At 38.0% G+C, this 12735-nt stretch overlaps 1 protein-coding gene across 1 annotated transcript in view; it reads left to right on the top strand.

Moving 5' to 3' along the window:
• LOC143020569 (kinesin-like protein KIF17) overlaps positions 1-12735 on the top strand; it is a 152015-nt gene that overhangs the window by 263 nt on the left and 139017 nt on the right. The gene's annotated exons all lie outside the window — the stretch shown is intronic.

Raw genomic sequence — 12735 nt, 5'->3', positions numbered from 1 at the left:
AATTATAAAAACAAAATAAATACCTTCCATTATTTTTTCATACTTGGATTGTGGGACAGTTGCTCTAGTAATGGTGTGATGCAAGGATCTACTCTCCCCCTCCCCCCCCTCACCCTTCCATCATCACCCACTCCACCCACCCCCTCCTCACCCACCCTCACCTTCCCTTCCACCCAACTTACCCAACCGGGTCCAGGCCCACATCGTACCATCGTATACCAACTTCATACCAACTTCTGACTTAGGCTAGCTTACCACACCCGTAACGACGAGTTTGCAATGTTAACATGGCATTCCACATCACACAACTGTTTGCCACATCATCACAACCTTTCTCCAATACCAAGAATTTACGAATGTGTTTCTCCTCTTCACCTTAAACACGGTCACAATACCACCCCCACAGGCACCTCACCATACAACCTACGAACTCGAAACAATACATTATTATACAAATTGGGACGTTTATTCAGGCGATTTCATTCATCTTAGAGAAACTCCCTTCCCGCAACTGGCCCAGACCAGCTGGAACCGTTGTTCCACTTCCCAGGGCCCCTTTCTATACAACGGTTCGGAGTGTAGCCTTGGATCTGACCACCGTACAAATCTGGAAGGATGAACCTTGCTTACGATGTCCATGCGTTCTACTCTGCGTTCTTCTTTTGTTTTTGTTTTTTGTTCAGTTCAACGCTAAAGTGTTGGTGTGCAACTGGGAAGGCGAATTTTTGTCGGAATTTGTTAAGTCGTTTTCAGTTGTCGATTATTTACTAGCGCTTTTGTTTTGGGGGATAATAACGCTATGAGATTTATCATAAAAGGACCATATAACACACACACACACACACACACACACACACACACACACACACACACACACACACACACACACACACACACACACACACACACACACACACACACACCACAGAGTGATGGATGTATGAAATAAACTAGACGAAACAATAGTGTGTGCAAAAACAATACAAGAATATAAGAGCAAATTAGACATGGTGAGATACAGAGACGGGATACCACGAGCGCAGTTCCCCTTCCCGTAAGATACAACTAGGTAAATATATATATATATATATATATATATATATATATATATATATATATATATATATATATATATATATATATATATATATATATATATGAAGTAAGGATTATTATGTAACGGAAGCGCAAAAATATGACGGAAACTTTGATATTGGTTTTAAAAAAATAAACACAAAAATAAGAAAAATAAGATAAATGAGATTGCAATGATAGAAACATCATTTGAATGTCAATTCCTCAACCGATCTGTTAATCGGTGGAGACAAACTCCTCGCATAACCAAATCCTCCATTCTCTAGTCCGGCCCAGACAAATAAGATTGATGATAGAACAAGGATTCCAGTGTTGGTCAACTGTATAGTCTTGTAGTACCCTTATCTGATATTGGATGTCGATATAAGTATGCATGTGCGTGTGTGCGGGGGTTCGAGTCCTTAGCTTGACCACGTATCAATTTCAGTATGCATGCCTCCATCAAGTTCCACGACGTTGATGTATTAGAATTAAAGTGAATTGTGGTTGATAAATATGTGTGTGTGTGTGTGTGTACATAGACCAAAAGGCTTCTCCCCCCCCCCCTTATAAGGGACGTGGCCAACTAAGACCTACTATACTCATCCCGCTCATTCCCCCCCCATTAACTTAGGCCCTCTACCTGGGTATTATATTACCACACAATGTTAAAGTTGTCGTCGGACTTTTGAATTTGTCCGTACGCCGCAGTCAAGACTACGTTCGTAATTCGATCGCACCACTTGACTCGTCTTATACTCGGGTACGTAGAACCGTAAGCACATGCCTCGTTTTGTACCCCGGCAGAAGGGCTTATAAACAATACGGCCCATCTCCACTTAAGTGTAAATCTGAACGTATGTGTTCACTAAGTATAGTCACAGAATCTAGTAAATGATGAAATAAATATTCCGGATTAAAGTATGGAATTCTAGAAAAAGAAGGGATTTGTGTCGTGTTTGAAAGGATTTTTTTTACGAATGTTGTGGATATACTGGGTGGATTTTGTAGATTTTCAGTGAAAGAGAACTATCTGTACAGCCGCTTTTTAACAAGAACGCAATTTTTGTAAGGGGCAGTCATTTGTGTGTGAGGGGGCGTATAATTATTATACATATAATAAAACATTATATATATATGGTTAATAGTATAGTCATATTAAGATGCTTCAGATCATATACAGTATGTGCATTTCATGAGTTTCATTTTGATTTGTGTCAATCATACGCTGATATATTATAAATAAAATAAAAAATCAACGAAATTATACGTGGCGACCGGCATAGTTTCCAGCACATCCTTGATTTGTAGGGGGCAGCTTGCCCCCCCCCCTCTAGACGTCCATGCAGGAACGCAAAATAGAATTTTCCAACACAACATTATCGTCCAATCATCAACAAAAATCCAATCCAATCTATCCTCATGACAATAAGATTTATGACAGCATTTCTCAGTTCTTCCTCCGTCATTCAAGAAATATATGACATACATGAATAAAAAACGGGGTGATGAGCAACAATTGAAATGTCGCTAGTTTGCGACAAGAGTGAAAAATGGGAGTAACTTAGTATTCACGATGTATGAAACTAGATGAAGTTTATTTCAGAATAAATACTTAATTTTCGTGTGTGGTGTGCTAACCTCCCTTCTCTCCCCATTTGGTTGAAAATTACTGGCGTATGCAACACAAACACACGCACGCACGCAACACAAACACACGCACGCACGCACGCATACTTGTACGTTTTTTCCAGCGAATTGACAACGCGTTCCTGCACAAGACCAGAAAACACAGACTAATTCCTTCTTATATTCAGCTGCGCTTAACACTAGAAATTTACTTTTCCCAATTCCGACCTCTTCAGCCTATAATTTACATTGCATAAAAAACGAAAGCAAACAAACAAATAAGTAGATATCTAAGTAGATACATGAATAAAAAGAAAAACGGGAATTTGTGGAGATCTTGAAATTATGAACGCGCCATTTGGCAACATGACTGATGCCAGTCTTCGCCTTGATCTAATGACAGAATACAGTTGTCTGATTTCTAGCCCCGTTCACATCACCTAAACTCACCATCAATATATATATATATATATATATATATATATATATACATTATATATATATATATATATATATATATATATATATATATATATATATGGTTTAATGTCACAAACTCCTCCCATCGGAAGGCTAGGACGGTGCCCCTTACAGAGGTTCAACCTCGCCGGTGGCAGGATTCGAACTACCATTCCCTCGACCTTCGCCCAGTTTGTAATATTATTTTGCTCGTTTCCTGAATGTGATGGCGACATGTGTACAACTTGAAATGGCAAACGACATGTGATTACTTTTGGTGATTATAAGACTTGACTCCTAAATTGGAAAATGTTAAATTTGGCTTAGTTCATCCCCTTCATCAGTTATGACTGTCATGTGTATGTGTGTGTGTGTGTTGGTATGGACTGCACAATTTCGTATAACTGTGTTGCGTTATATGCTGGTTTAGTTAATCGAGGATAATTATAATTGGGTTAAAATTCCTGTTAAATGGTAGGAAGTTGTGGAGAGATGTTGTGTTTGCCATGTTGTCCTCTCCCCCTCCAGGAAATGGTGTAGAATAATTTTTGTTCGAGTTTGTAAATTACTGAGTTGGTCCTTGTTCCGGGTGGGGAGCGGATGTGGGTGGGTTTTATTTCGACGCAGCCCGAAGGGATTTCTCCCCGTCTTCTCCATTTCTGCATGAGGGGACGGAGAAGGTGGGTGGGGGTCGCCGATGAAGTGAAGCGGCCCTGCTGTGGATGTGCTGTGTCCTGCTACATTGCTTCTGACCCAGGACAGTTGGCGGGATGCAGGGGTGACCCGTCATCCCGGAGGAGCTAAGATGAGAGGGAGGAGGGGGGGGAGCGGGCACGTGCCTTTGATTTGGCTACCTCCCATATAAGGGGGGAAATCCCTTTGCCTATAGATAGATATAGTGTTATGTAAAATGGATATCTTATCTAGATATGTGATATTGTGAAAGGAGTATCAGTTGACAAAGGATCGTTTTTTTCCCATGAGATATCCATTGCTGTAAGTGTGTGTGTGGGGGGGTGAGGTGTCTTCTTCATTGGGTCTTGTAATGTTTTTAAATTGTCAGTTATGTTGATGCGAGAACAGCCACGGATGTATGTGGGGTTTGCTTTTAGGTGATTTTGTTTGAGTTTCCTCCGGTGTTTCTTCTCCGTGTTTAGTATCGCTGAAAGTACTGTATATTTGGCTCTTACTATGTGTGTGATTCACCATGGTTTTGGATCACGTGTTTGACTTGTGATTGACAGTTCTTACCCTCCTGATTGAGAGCTCAGAGTTCATATAACACACACACACACACACACACACAAAACTCGTCGCCCACAAGAGTTGGAGTAACGGCTCGTAGTGCAGCGATACTGAAATTATTTCAGCCATGGGCGGGATTCGAACTCGGACCGCTAGAGTAGCTTTTGCGAGCGCTACCACTGCGTCGTCGAGCCGAGTATATAAGTGATTAATTGGGTGCGGCATACAAAATTAACACAACCCATGAACACCAAAAATTTTAAGCTAATTACATTCTACCATTTGACGTATATTGGGGCTTCTCGCATTCGCTTAGTTGTGAGTTCGAATCCCGCACTAACTCCGTGCAGTAACTGTTGATTACCTGCCCTAGCAGGCCGCTGCTACTCAGCGCCTCCTGGCGTTGGCACCTCACCCCTTGACCTCCCCTGTAGTGAATGCAGTCACATAGCGGCAGCCATATCAATATTATAATCAAATCTGGACTTTGCATCGCCTCATTTTTCATTTTCAAATTCTTCCTAAGTAGAATATAAAATTACGGAAATGAAGAGCACACTTAGGATATTTATTTAATATTTACCATAGTGTTAGGATGTAGTCGGCTTTGAAGAGAAAATACTTAACCCATTCAACTCCGATGACAAGATGTCTTGTCATTTGGTCAAATAAAACAAAAAATCATAAAACACCAAAATGTTTGATCAAACACCAGAAAAATACGACGTCAATCCTCGCTTCGCTCGCAGCGAAGCGAGGATTGACGTCGTATTTTTCTGGTGTTTGATCAAACATTTTGGTGTTTTATGATTTTTTGTTTTATTTGACCAAATGACAAGACATCTTGTCATCGGAGTTGAATGGGTTAAGATAACTAGATTGCCAAGAAGATTTTTCTTCATTTGTTCAACAATAATTTTTTTTACTTCGCGAGGTCATTGACAGATTAGGGTTTTGTGTACGTGTTTTGGGGCTTGTTTATTTATGTGGTGATTTATTTGTGTATATTTGAGTATTGTATGTATTTATTTATTTGTCTGTTTATGTATATGTTTTGTGTGAAGCCATTGTTCTTGCGTCAGGCATGTTTCGCGTTGTGACAGAATCCAGTGTTACTTTGAGGAAGCATTAGAGATGAAAATTATTACAATAAAATCACTTATTTGATGCATTTTATATATTCAGAGAATCAGTATAAACTAATGCCTTTTAAGATATATTGTCAAAATATTATTTACATGAATTTGTAACCACGCGAAGTCGGAAGTAAGGCATTGAAACAACTCTTACGAAAAATACAAACAAAAGACGACATTAGCGCCATTCGTCGTCGTGACAAACGCGGTTGATGCAAACTCAAGTAAGCGGGAAAGCGCTAATGTCGAGTGAGTCCTTGTGGACGCCTGTCATTTGTAGGAGAATTATGTGGCATACCAACAGGAATATTTGTTCAGTCTTTACTCTTGTATGCACATCACTTCAGAATCCGCTTCCTCAATGTCATAAAGGGGATAGTCGTTGTCCCGAGCTATTAGAACAATGCCAGTTTAACATAAAATTCTTTCATTTGTTTTTATTTGTGTGTAGGAATGTTATAAGATTATGAAAATATAAATACGACACTATACTTTAATGGCATTTGTAAGTACTTCAAACGGAATAATTTAAAAGTTTTTTAATACTGTAAAGGTATTTGTATTTTGCATGTTGAATTCTACAAGATTATGGATGAAATGACATGTAAATGAAATATGTTTGTGGATTGAGAAATTAGATAAAATGGTCCAGCCAGAATGGAAGGAGTTGTTCTATAATACAGTAACGTCCCAAATATTATTATTATATGTTTATTATTATTTCAACTAATGGCAATTACATATTAGGAATAGTGATGAAAAATAGAAATTCCACTGGTTAAACTTGGGAAAATTACAAATATATTTCATAGTTAAGCTAGTAAACTAGATATTAAGATTATCTAGGAAAGTAAGATTTATTCACATACAAATGTATTTATTCTTACGTATTATTTATTCATTGTATTGTTCTTTTATTCTGTTAATATTAAGTTTAATTACTTTCTTAATTTTATTTTTCATTCATTTATTTATTTATTCATTGTTTATAATCGCCCTACTAGATGAGTAATTTTTTCTTACCTCTTCCTCATATTTTCAGTGTTTCAAATATAATCACCTCGACGATATACCCCGACGCAAAAATATATATATAAACACTATGAAATGCTACATCATAACAATTCAAGTAAAAATGAAAAAATGTAGGATGATGATGATGATGTCAGTACACTACAAATGTGAAAATTGCAAGTATTATTTATAATTGAAAGTATAATTCTCAACCCGAACTTCACTGGACATTATTTTTTGCACCAGCTGCTCAATATCGCTTCCATTCTCTCAAGATGGTATCGAAACTGGTTCATACCAGAAAAGCATACTGGAAAAAATATTACAATTATTACTATTGTTATTGGCATCATCATCATCATTGTTATTATTATTGTGTTGCTTTTTTGTTGTCATCGTTGTCTCGGTATGACAAAATGATGATGGGCATTCGACTAATTTGAAGTTGGCCGGTGTGATGTCGGTACTCAAAAGCCTCATTTCCACACCAACTTAGACGCAAATACAATTTTCCTCCCTATTCTGGGCACGCACAGCATCTACCCTAATTCTATAATTGTAGCCGTTTTTGGTACTAAGTGGCCCCAAGCACGCTATGGTACCCTGCGGCCACAAGAAGACTGCAATTTATGAAGACAGTTCCTCTTTTCATTTTGAAAGGCATTGTTTGTATTTGGTAACTGCCGTATGATAAATCTTTTCGAATGGAAAATGTCTTATGTATTTCAGTGAAATCTTTATTATTCGATTTTTCAATATATGTGGATTAGAAAAAAACAGCGAAAACTTGTCAATTTAACACCATAGAACTTATTCTAGTGTTTGTTCTCGACAGCAGAAGTGGAGACTGATCGCCATACAACAATGTCGACATGTTTCTCACACGACAATTTCAACTTTCAAACGCTCTAGTTCCCAAACTCTTTCGCTCCGGGTCAAACTGACCCACATCACAAGTCAGGCTGACTATTCCTTCTGTTCCATGCAGATACCGTTGACATGTCTCATATCACAGAAACTGTTTGCACAATATATTTAGGCTCAAAATATATATAAAAAGATAAAGAAGTAAATCAATTATCTGGTAGTGTCTGGCAATAGAGCCAAATGTTTGTTTTGAACTAGCGATTATGTTTGTTTATTAATTTGATTCATGACCAACATTCATCTTCAGAATACATATTGTTTCTCATTTAGTAAATATTATAAAGTAAGTAAACAAACAAACATTTTTAGCCCATAGTCAATACGTAGGTAAGAAATATATTTGCGATGTGTTGTGTGACCAAGAACTTAAAACTGCAGTTAGGACAGGAAAAATAAAAAGAATTTTATACAAGAACAGCCAGTGAAAGTTACTTGTATATGCATTTTGTATATGTATGTATATATATATGTGTGTGTGTGTGTGTGTGTGTGTAAATACATTTTTATAGTATGTATTTTGTTAACCATAACCAGCGCTTGTATTACAGGAGATATTTGCGTCGGGTAACAGAAAGGATACATAAACTACAGTAGTCTATAGTAAAAGAATGAGTAACTGTGGTCCGTAAGGGCGCCTCCAGTGTCTGTACCCCCATATGCCGGCCCACGCAACTAGTGGGGTTTAGTGGATGCTTAGCGATTTAATTTTTATTTAGCGGTAAAATAATTTGGTTTATTTTCGTTAATATACGTTATATACTAAAAAGGACAGCGTGCGTAGAATTTAGATATATAATTTTTCTTTTTTATGCAGATGTGTCCATTTGTTTTTTGATAACGAGAATAAAGACAAAAACTGAAACTATAAACATTGGATAATCACAGACGGGTATCCCACGATCATAGCCCTTTGCCGCCTGTATATCGTGATTAGGTAAATATGAAGCGCATTGGTCGCCGACCGTACTTCAGTGACGTGGTAGCCGGTTGTGTCGACCGAAAAGGCGCGGTTATCGGGCAGTGGATGCATAACCGCAGTCCGACGGTCTGACCCTACCTGCCTACAAGTGTTCTTAATTACCTGTTTTTACACATGTCTCCCTACCTGCCAGCCATCGACTCTCAACGATTTATGGTTTATTCCAAACGATGTTCAGTCTCTCCATGGCGACGTGTATATTGTCCTTCATAATCTCTATCGTGCCTCCCAACAGCGTACCATATCTTCTTTCTTATCTTGCGCTGACGTGGATCCAAGGCAGACCTGTGGGGAGGCGAAGGGGGAGGAAGGGGAAGGGGTGATGGTGGAAACATTGTTGTGATGTGAGGATGGAGTTAGGGTTATTAGAGGCTCCCTTTCTCTGAGGCTGTTTACCTATTATGGTGGGGAAGGGTTCGGTTTTTCTTCGGGAAACACATTGTTCAGCTTCAAGGTAACTTAGTCGATCGTCTTAATTCGATTGCTTGCCGCAAGGGTGGTACAAAGAATCAGACAGCCTGATGACAACCAAATAATAAAAAAAAGTGCCCTATGGCACTGAATGGGCTATTGACTTTGCAGATATTTATTATAAGATTAAGCTTGATTAATCAAGACCAGTAGAGCACACATCCTCTTCCCCAGCCTTTGCTTTCCAATCGAAAAGTTTATCTCCTTTGCGAACGACAAATAACAAGTTCACCCCCTTCTTCGTCACTTTTATTTATGTTTATTGACATATTTATGTACTGATGGTTCTCTTTATTTTACAAAATTAGTTAATTCTCTACATTTTATATGTTAATATATGCATGTGTGTTGATATACATAGTTATTCATTTTTGCGTTGCGTTAAGCCGGGAAGGTTGACGAGAGTATTGAACGGCCGCTATCTCAGCCACTGCACGCTTGGTTATGGGTTGGTATCCCCCTCCATCACCCCCAGCTCAAGGTCAAATGAAATATTATGAGATACCCTTTGATTATTTGTTCGATAACGGCGACTGCGTAGGTGGATGTGCGTGTGCGCCAAATTATTATAAATAGGTCGAACCATGTTTGTGGGATTCCGTTTCTGTTTTCACTTGCCAAACCATGTGTGTGTGTTTACCTAATTGTAATAAATGGGATTGCAAATGTGTATTCGTGGGGATAGTTCTCTTCATCTCCATTTATCAAACCTTGATTTAAGATTCATTCATGTTACCCTCAATAATTATTTTTTCAAGTCTAATCAGTCTGGCTTTAATTATTTGTTGTGTCCTCTTGATATTATTTTATCTCGTACAGGCAGATCCTCTTTGTCTTTTTTCATTTCTTCTCCATTCTAAAGATAAATATTATATCACCTCCTTCTCCTTGTTCTTTTATTGTGGGCAATCACAGTTTTTCTAACATTTCCCATGATAAAGAAAGTAGCCAAACAATTCATAAAGACCCCTCCAAACTAATGTATTTCCACAACCTGATTCCTATAGTAATAAGATTATATATATATGTATATATATACATGTATATATATATATATATATATATATATATATATGTATATTAATATATATATATGTATATATGTATATATATATATATACATGTATATATATATATATATATGTATATGTGTATATGTATATATATATGTATATACATATATATATGTATATAAATATATACTATATATATACATATATATGTACATACATATATATGTATATATGTATATATATATGTATATACATATATATATATATACATATATACATGTATATATATATATATACATATATACATATATATATATATACATATATATATACATATATATATATATATATTAGTTCCTTCAGGCTTCCCTGACTGAAGACCTGCAGCCCTACAGTGCTTGTCAATAGTCCTTGGGCCCTCCCATTAATCTCTTTTGGAGAAACATTGAATTATTGTTTGGTTTGTATTACATTGGTAATATTTCTGTCACTTCTCCATATGTGAACAGGTGGAGGAAATACAATACAAAGTTGATAGAGATCTTGGGCCTGGTCCAGAGCACCTGGAAATGAGATTGTTGACTGGCTTTGAAAACGGGTGTCATGAAGAGGATTCTCTCTGGTTTCCATCTTACTGGAACCCATCATTGCCCCTAAGAAAATTGACGGGTAATACGAAGCAAATCCTTAAGGATAATAATGGGCTGCTCTAGAGCATCTCCAGTTTTCATAGGCACCCAGAATCAAAGCCTTACCACAGAGCGCCTCATGAGAATGATTGATATATAATTCTGTGCAAGAACTCTCTAGCTTGCACATCCATCACACCACATCACAGAACCATGTAACACAGCAAGAACTCTATACCAGCATCATATTAATCTGTCAATCTCTCACTTTGGATATTCCTTGCTGGAGATCTGTAATCATGTCACATTCAACACCCACTCCATTTCCAGCATCAGTGTAACAGTTCACACAATACCATTACATAAAATACAAAGGATACATTCCCAAAGGTAATATAAAACAGTAAAATCTGGATTACACAGAAAATAGATCTCATTACAAAACACACCTAGGACATCACAAACAGAATACAACAGCTCCAGATTGTTATAAACAAGAAAATACAAGAACAAAAGTAATATAAATGGCAGGAACATATATCAGAACTAAACCACTAAATTAGCACATCCCAGTATAAGCAAATAATATGCTCTGTAGACAACAACAGGCAACACATCAAGACATGCATAGTAAAAATGAGAAACATTAAGAAAATGAGAGTGAAATAAAGGGCAGTAATCAATTTAAACTACAGTAATTACAAAAGCAAATCAAAGGAGCCAGAGAAATATGGAGGTATTATGAAGAAAGGAAACAAGAAAAGAATGAGTTTGAACTAATGTCTTCACACTAATAACCCAGAACCTACTCTGTCAACATATAAATGAACCAGTGAAGTTGTAATAATTTAATGGAGGATCATGCATGATGTCTCATGTTGTTTGTGCTTGAAGTGATGATATGTATATTTTTCTATCGGGAGATGTTAATTGTAGGTTGTATTGAAGGAATTGTCTTGTTGAGACTTCTTTCTATTTAGTATATTCAGGGAGAAGAGTTATTCTAAGATGGTTTTATTTTTTATTTATTGTCTACCCTATTTATGATAGGGTAGACAGAAAGGCACTGTGGGAGGTTATGCAGATTTATGGGATAGGAGGAAAGCTTTTGGGAGCTGTCAAGAGTTTTTATGAGAGTAGTAGAGCTTGTGTCAGGATTAGAAATGGAGAGAGTGAGTGGTTTGAAGTAAAGGTGGGACTTCGTCAAGGATACGTTATGTCGCCCTGGCTGTTCAACTTATACATGGATGGGGTGGTGCGAGAGGTGAATGCTAGGGTAGTGGGTCAGGGATTGGAGATGGTTAAAGAAAATGGAGAAAAGTGGGAGGTGAGCCAGCTGTTGTTTGCGGACGACACTGCGCTTGTGGCAGGGTCAGAGGAGGGATTGAGGAAGCTGGTGGCAGAGTTTGGGAGAGTATGTGATAGAAGAAAGCTAAAGATAAATGTGGGTAAAAGTAAGGTGATGAGATGTACAAGGGGTGAAAGTGGCAGTAGACTGGAAGTGAACATTAAGGGAGAGCGACTGGAGGAAGTGGATAGTTTTAGATACTTGGGTGCAAGTGTAGCAGGAAAAGGTGGAGTGAAGGTGGAGGTAGAATGTAGATTGAGAGAAGCGAGTAAATGCCTTGGTGGATTAAAGAGTGTAATGAGGAATAGACATTTGGGAATGGATGCGAAGAGGAGACTGTATGAAGGAGTGATTGTGCCAACAGCACTGTATGGGGCAGAAACGTGGAACATAAGAGAAGAAGAGAGAAGGAGTTTGAATGTGTTTGAGATGAGGTGTCTGAGAAGTATGGTGGGGGTTACTAGGCTGGATAGAGTGAGAAATGAGGAGGTGAGAAGGAGAACAGGGGTGAAAAAGGATTTGGGAGATAGGGTTGATGAAAGAATATTAGGATGGTTTGGACACATGGAAAGAATGAGTGAAGAAAGACTAGTAAAAGAGGTATGGAAGGCAGATGTGGAGGGAGTGAACATGAGGGGACGTCCTAGGATGAGGTGGATGGATGGGGTGAAGGGGGCTTTGGGGAAGAGGGGAATGTCTGTTGAGGAAGGAAGGGAGAGGACGGAAGACAGAGGTGAGTGGAGAATGGTTGTATATGGATGATGTTGTGATTGCATGAGGAGGAATGGGCGGGGTGGGGGGGGGTAGTATG

This window comes from Oratosquilla oratoria, chromosome 40 (genome assembly GCF_046742065.1).
Source record: "Oratosquilla oratoria isolate Oo_2021 chromosome 40, ASM4674206v1, whole genome shotgun sequence".
Lineage (NCBI taxonomy): Eukaryota > Metazoa > Arthropoda > Malacostraca > Stomatopoda > Squillidae > Oratosquilla > Oratosquilla oratoria.
Note: the sequence above shows the minus strand (reverse complement) of the source record. Positions and strands in the feature narration are given on the sequence as shown.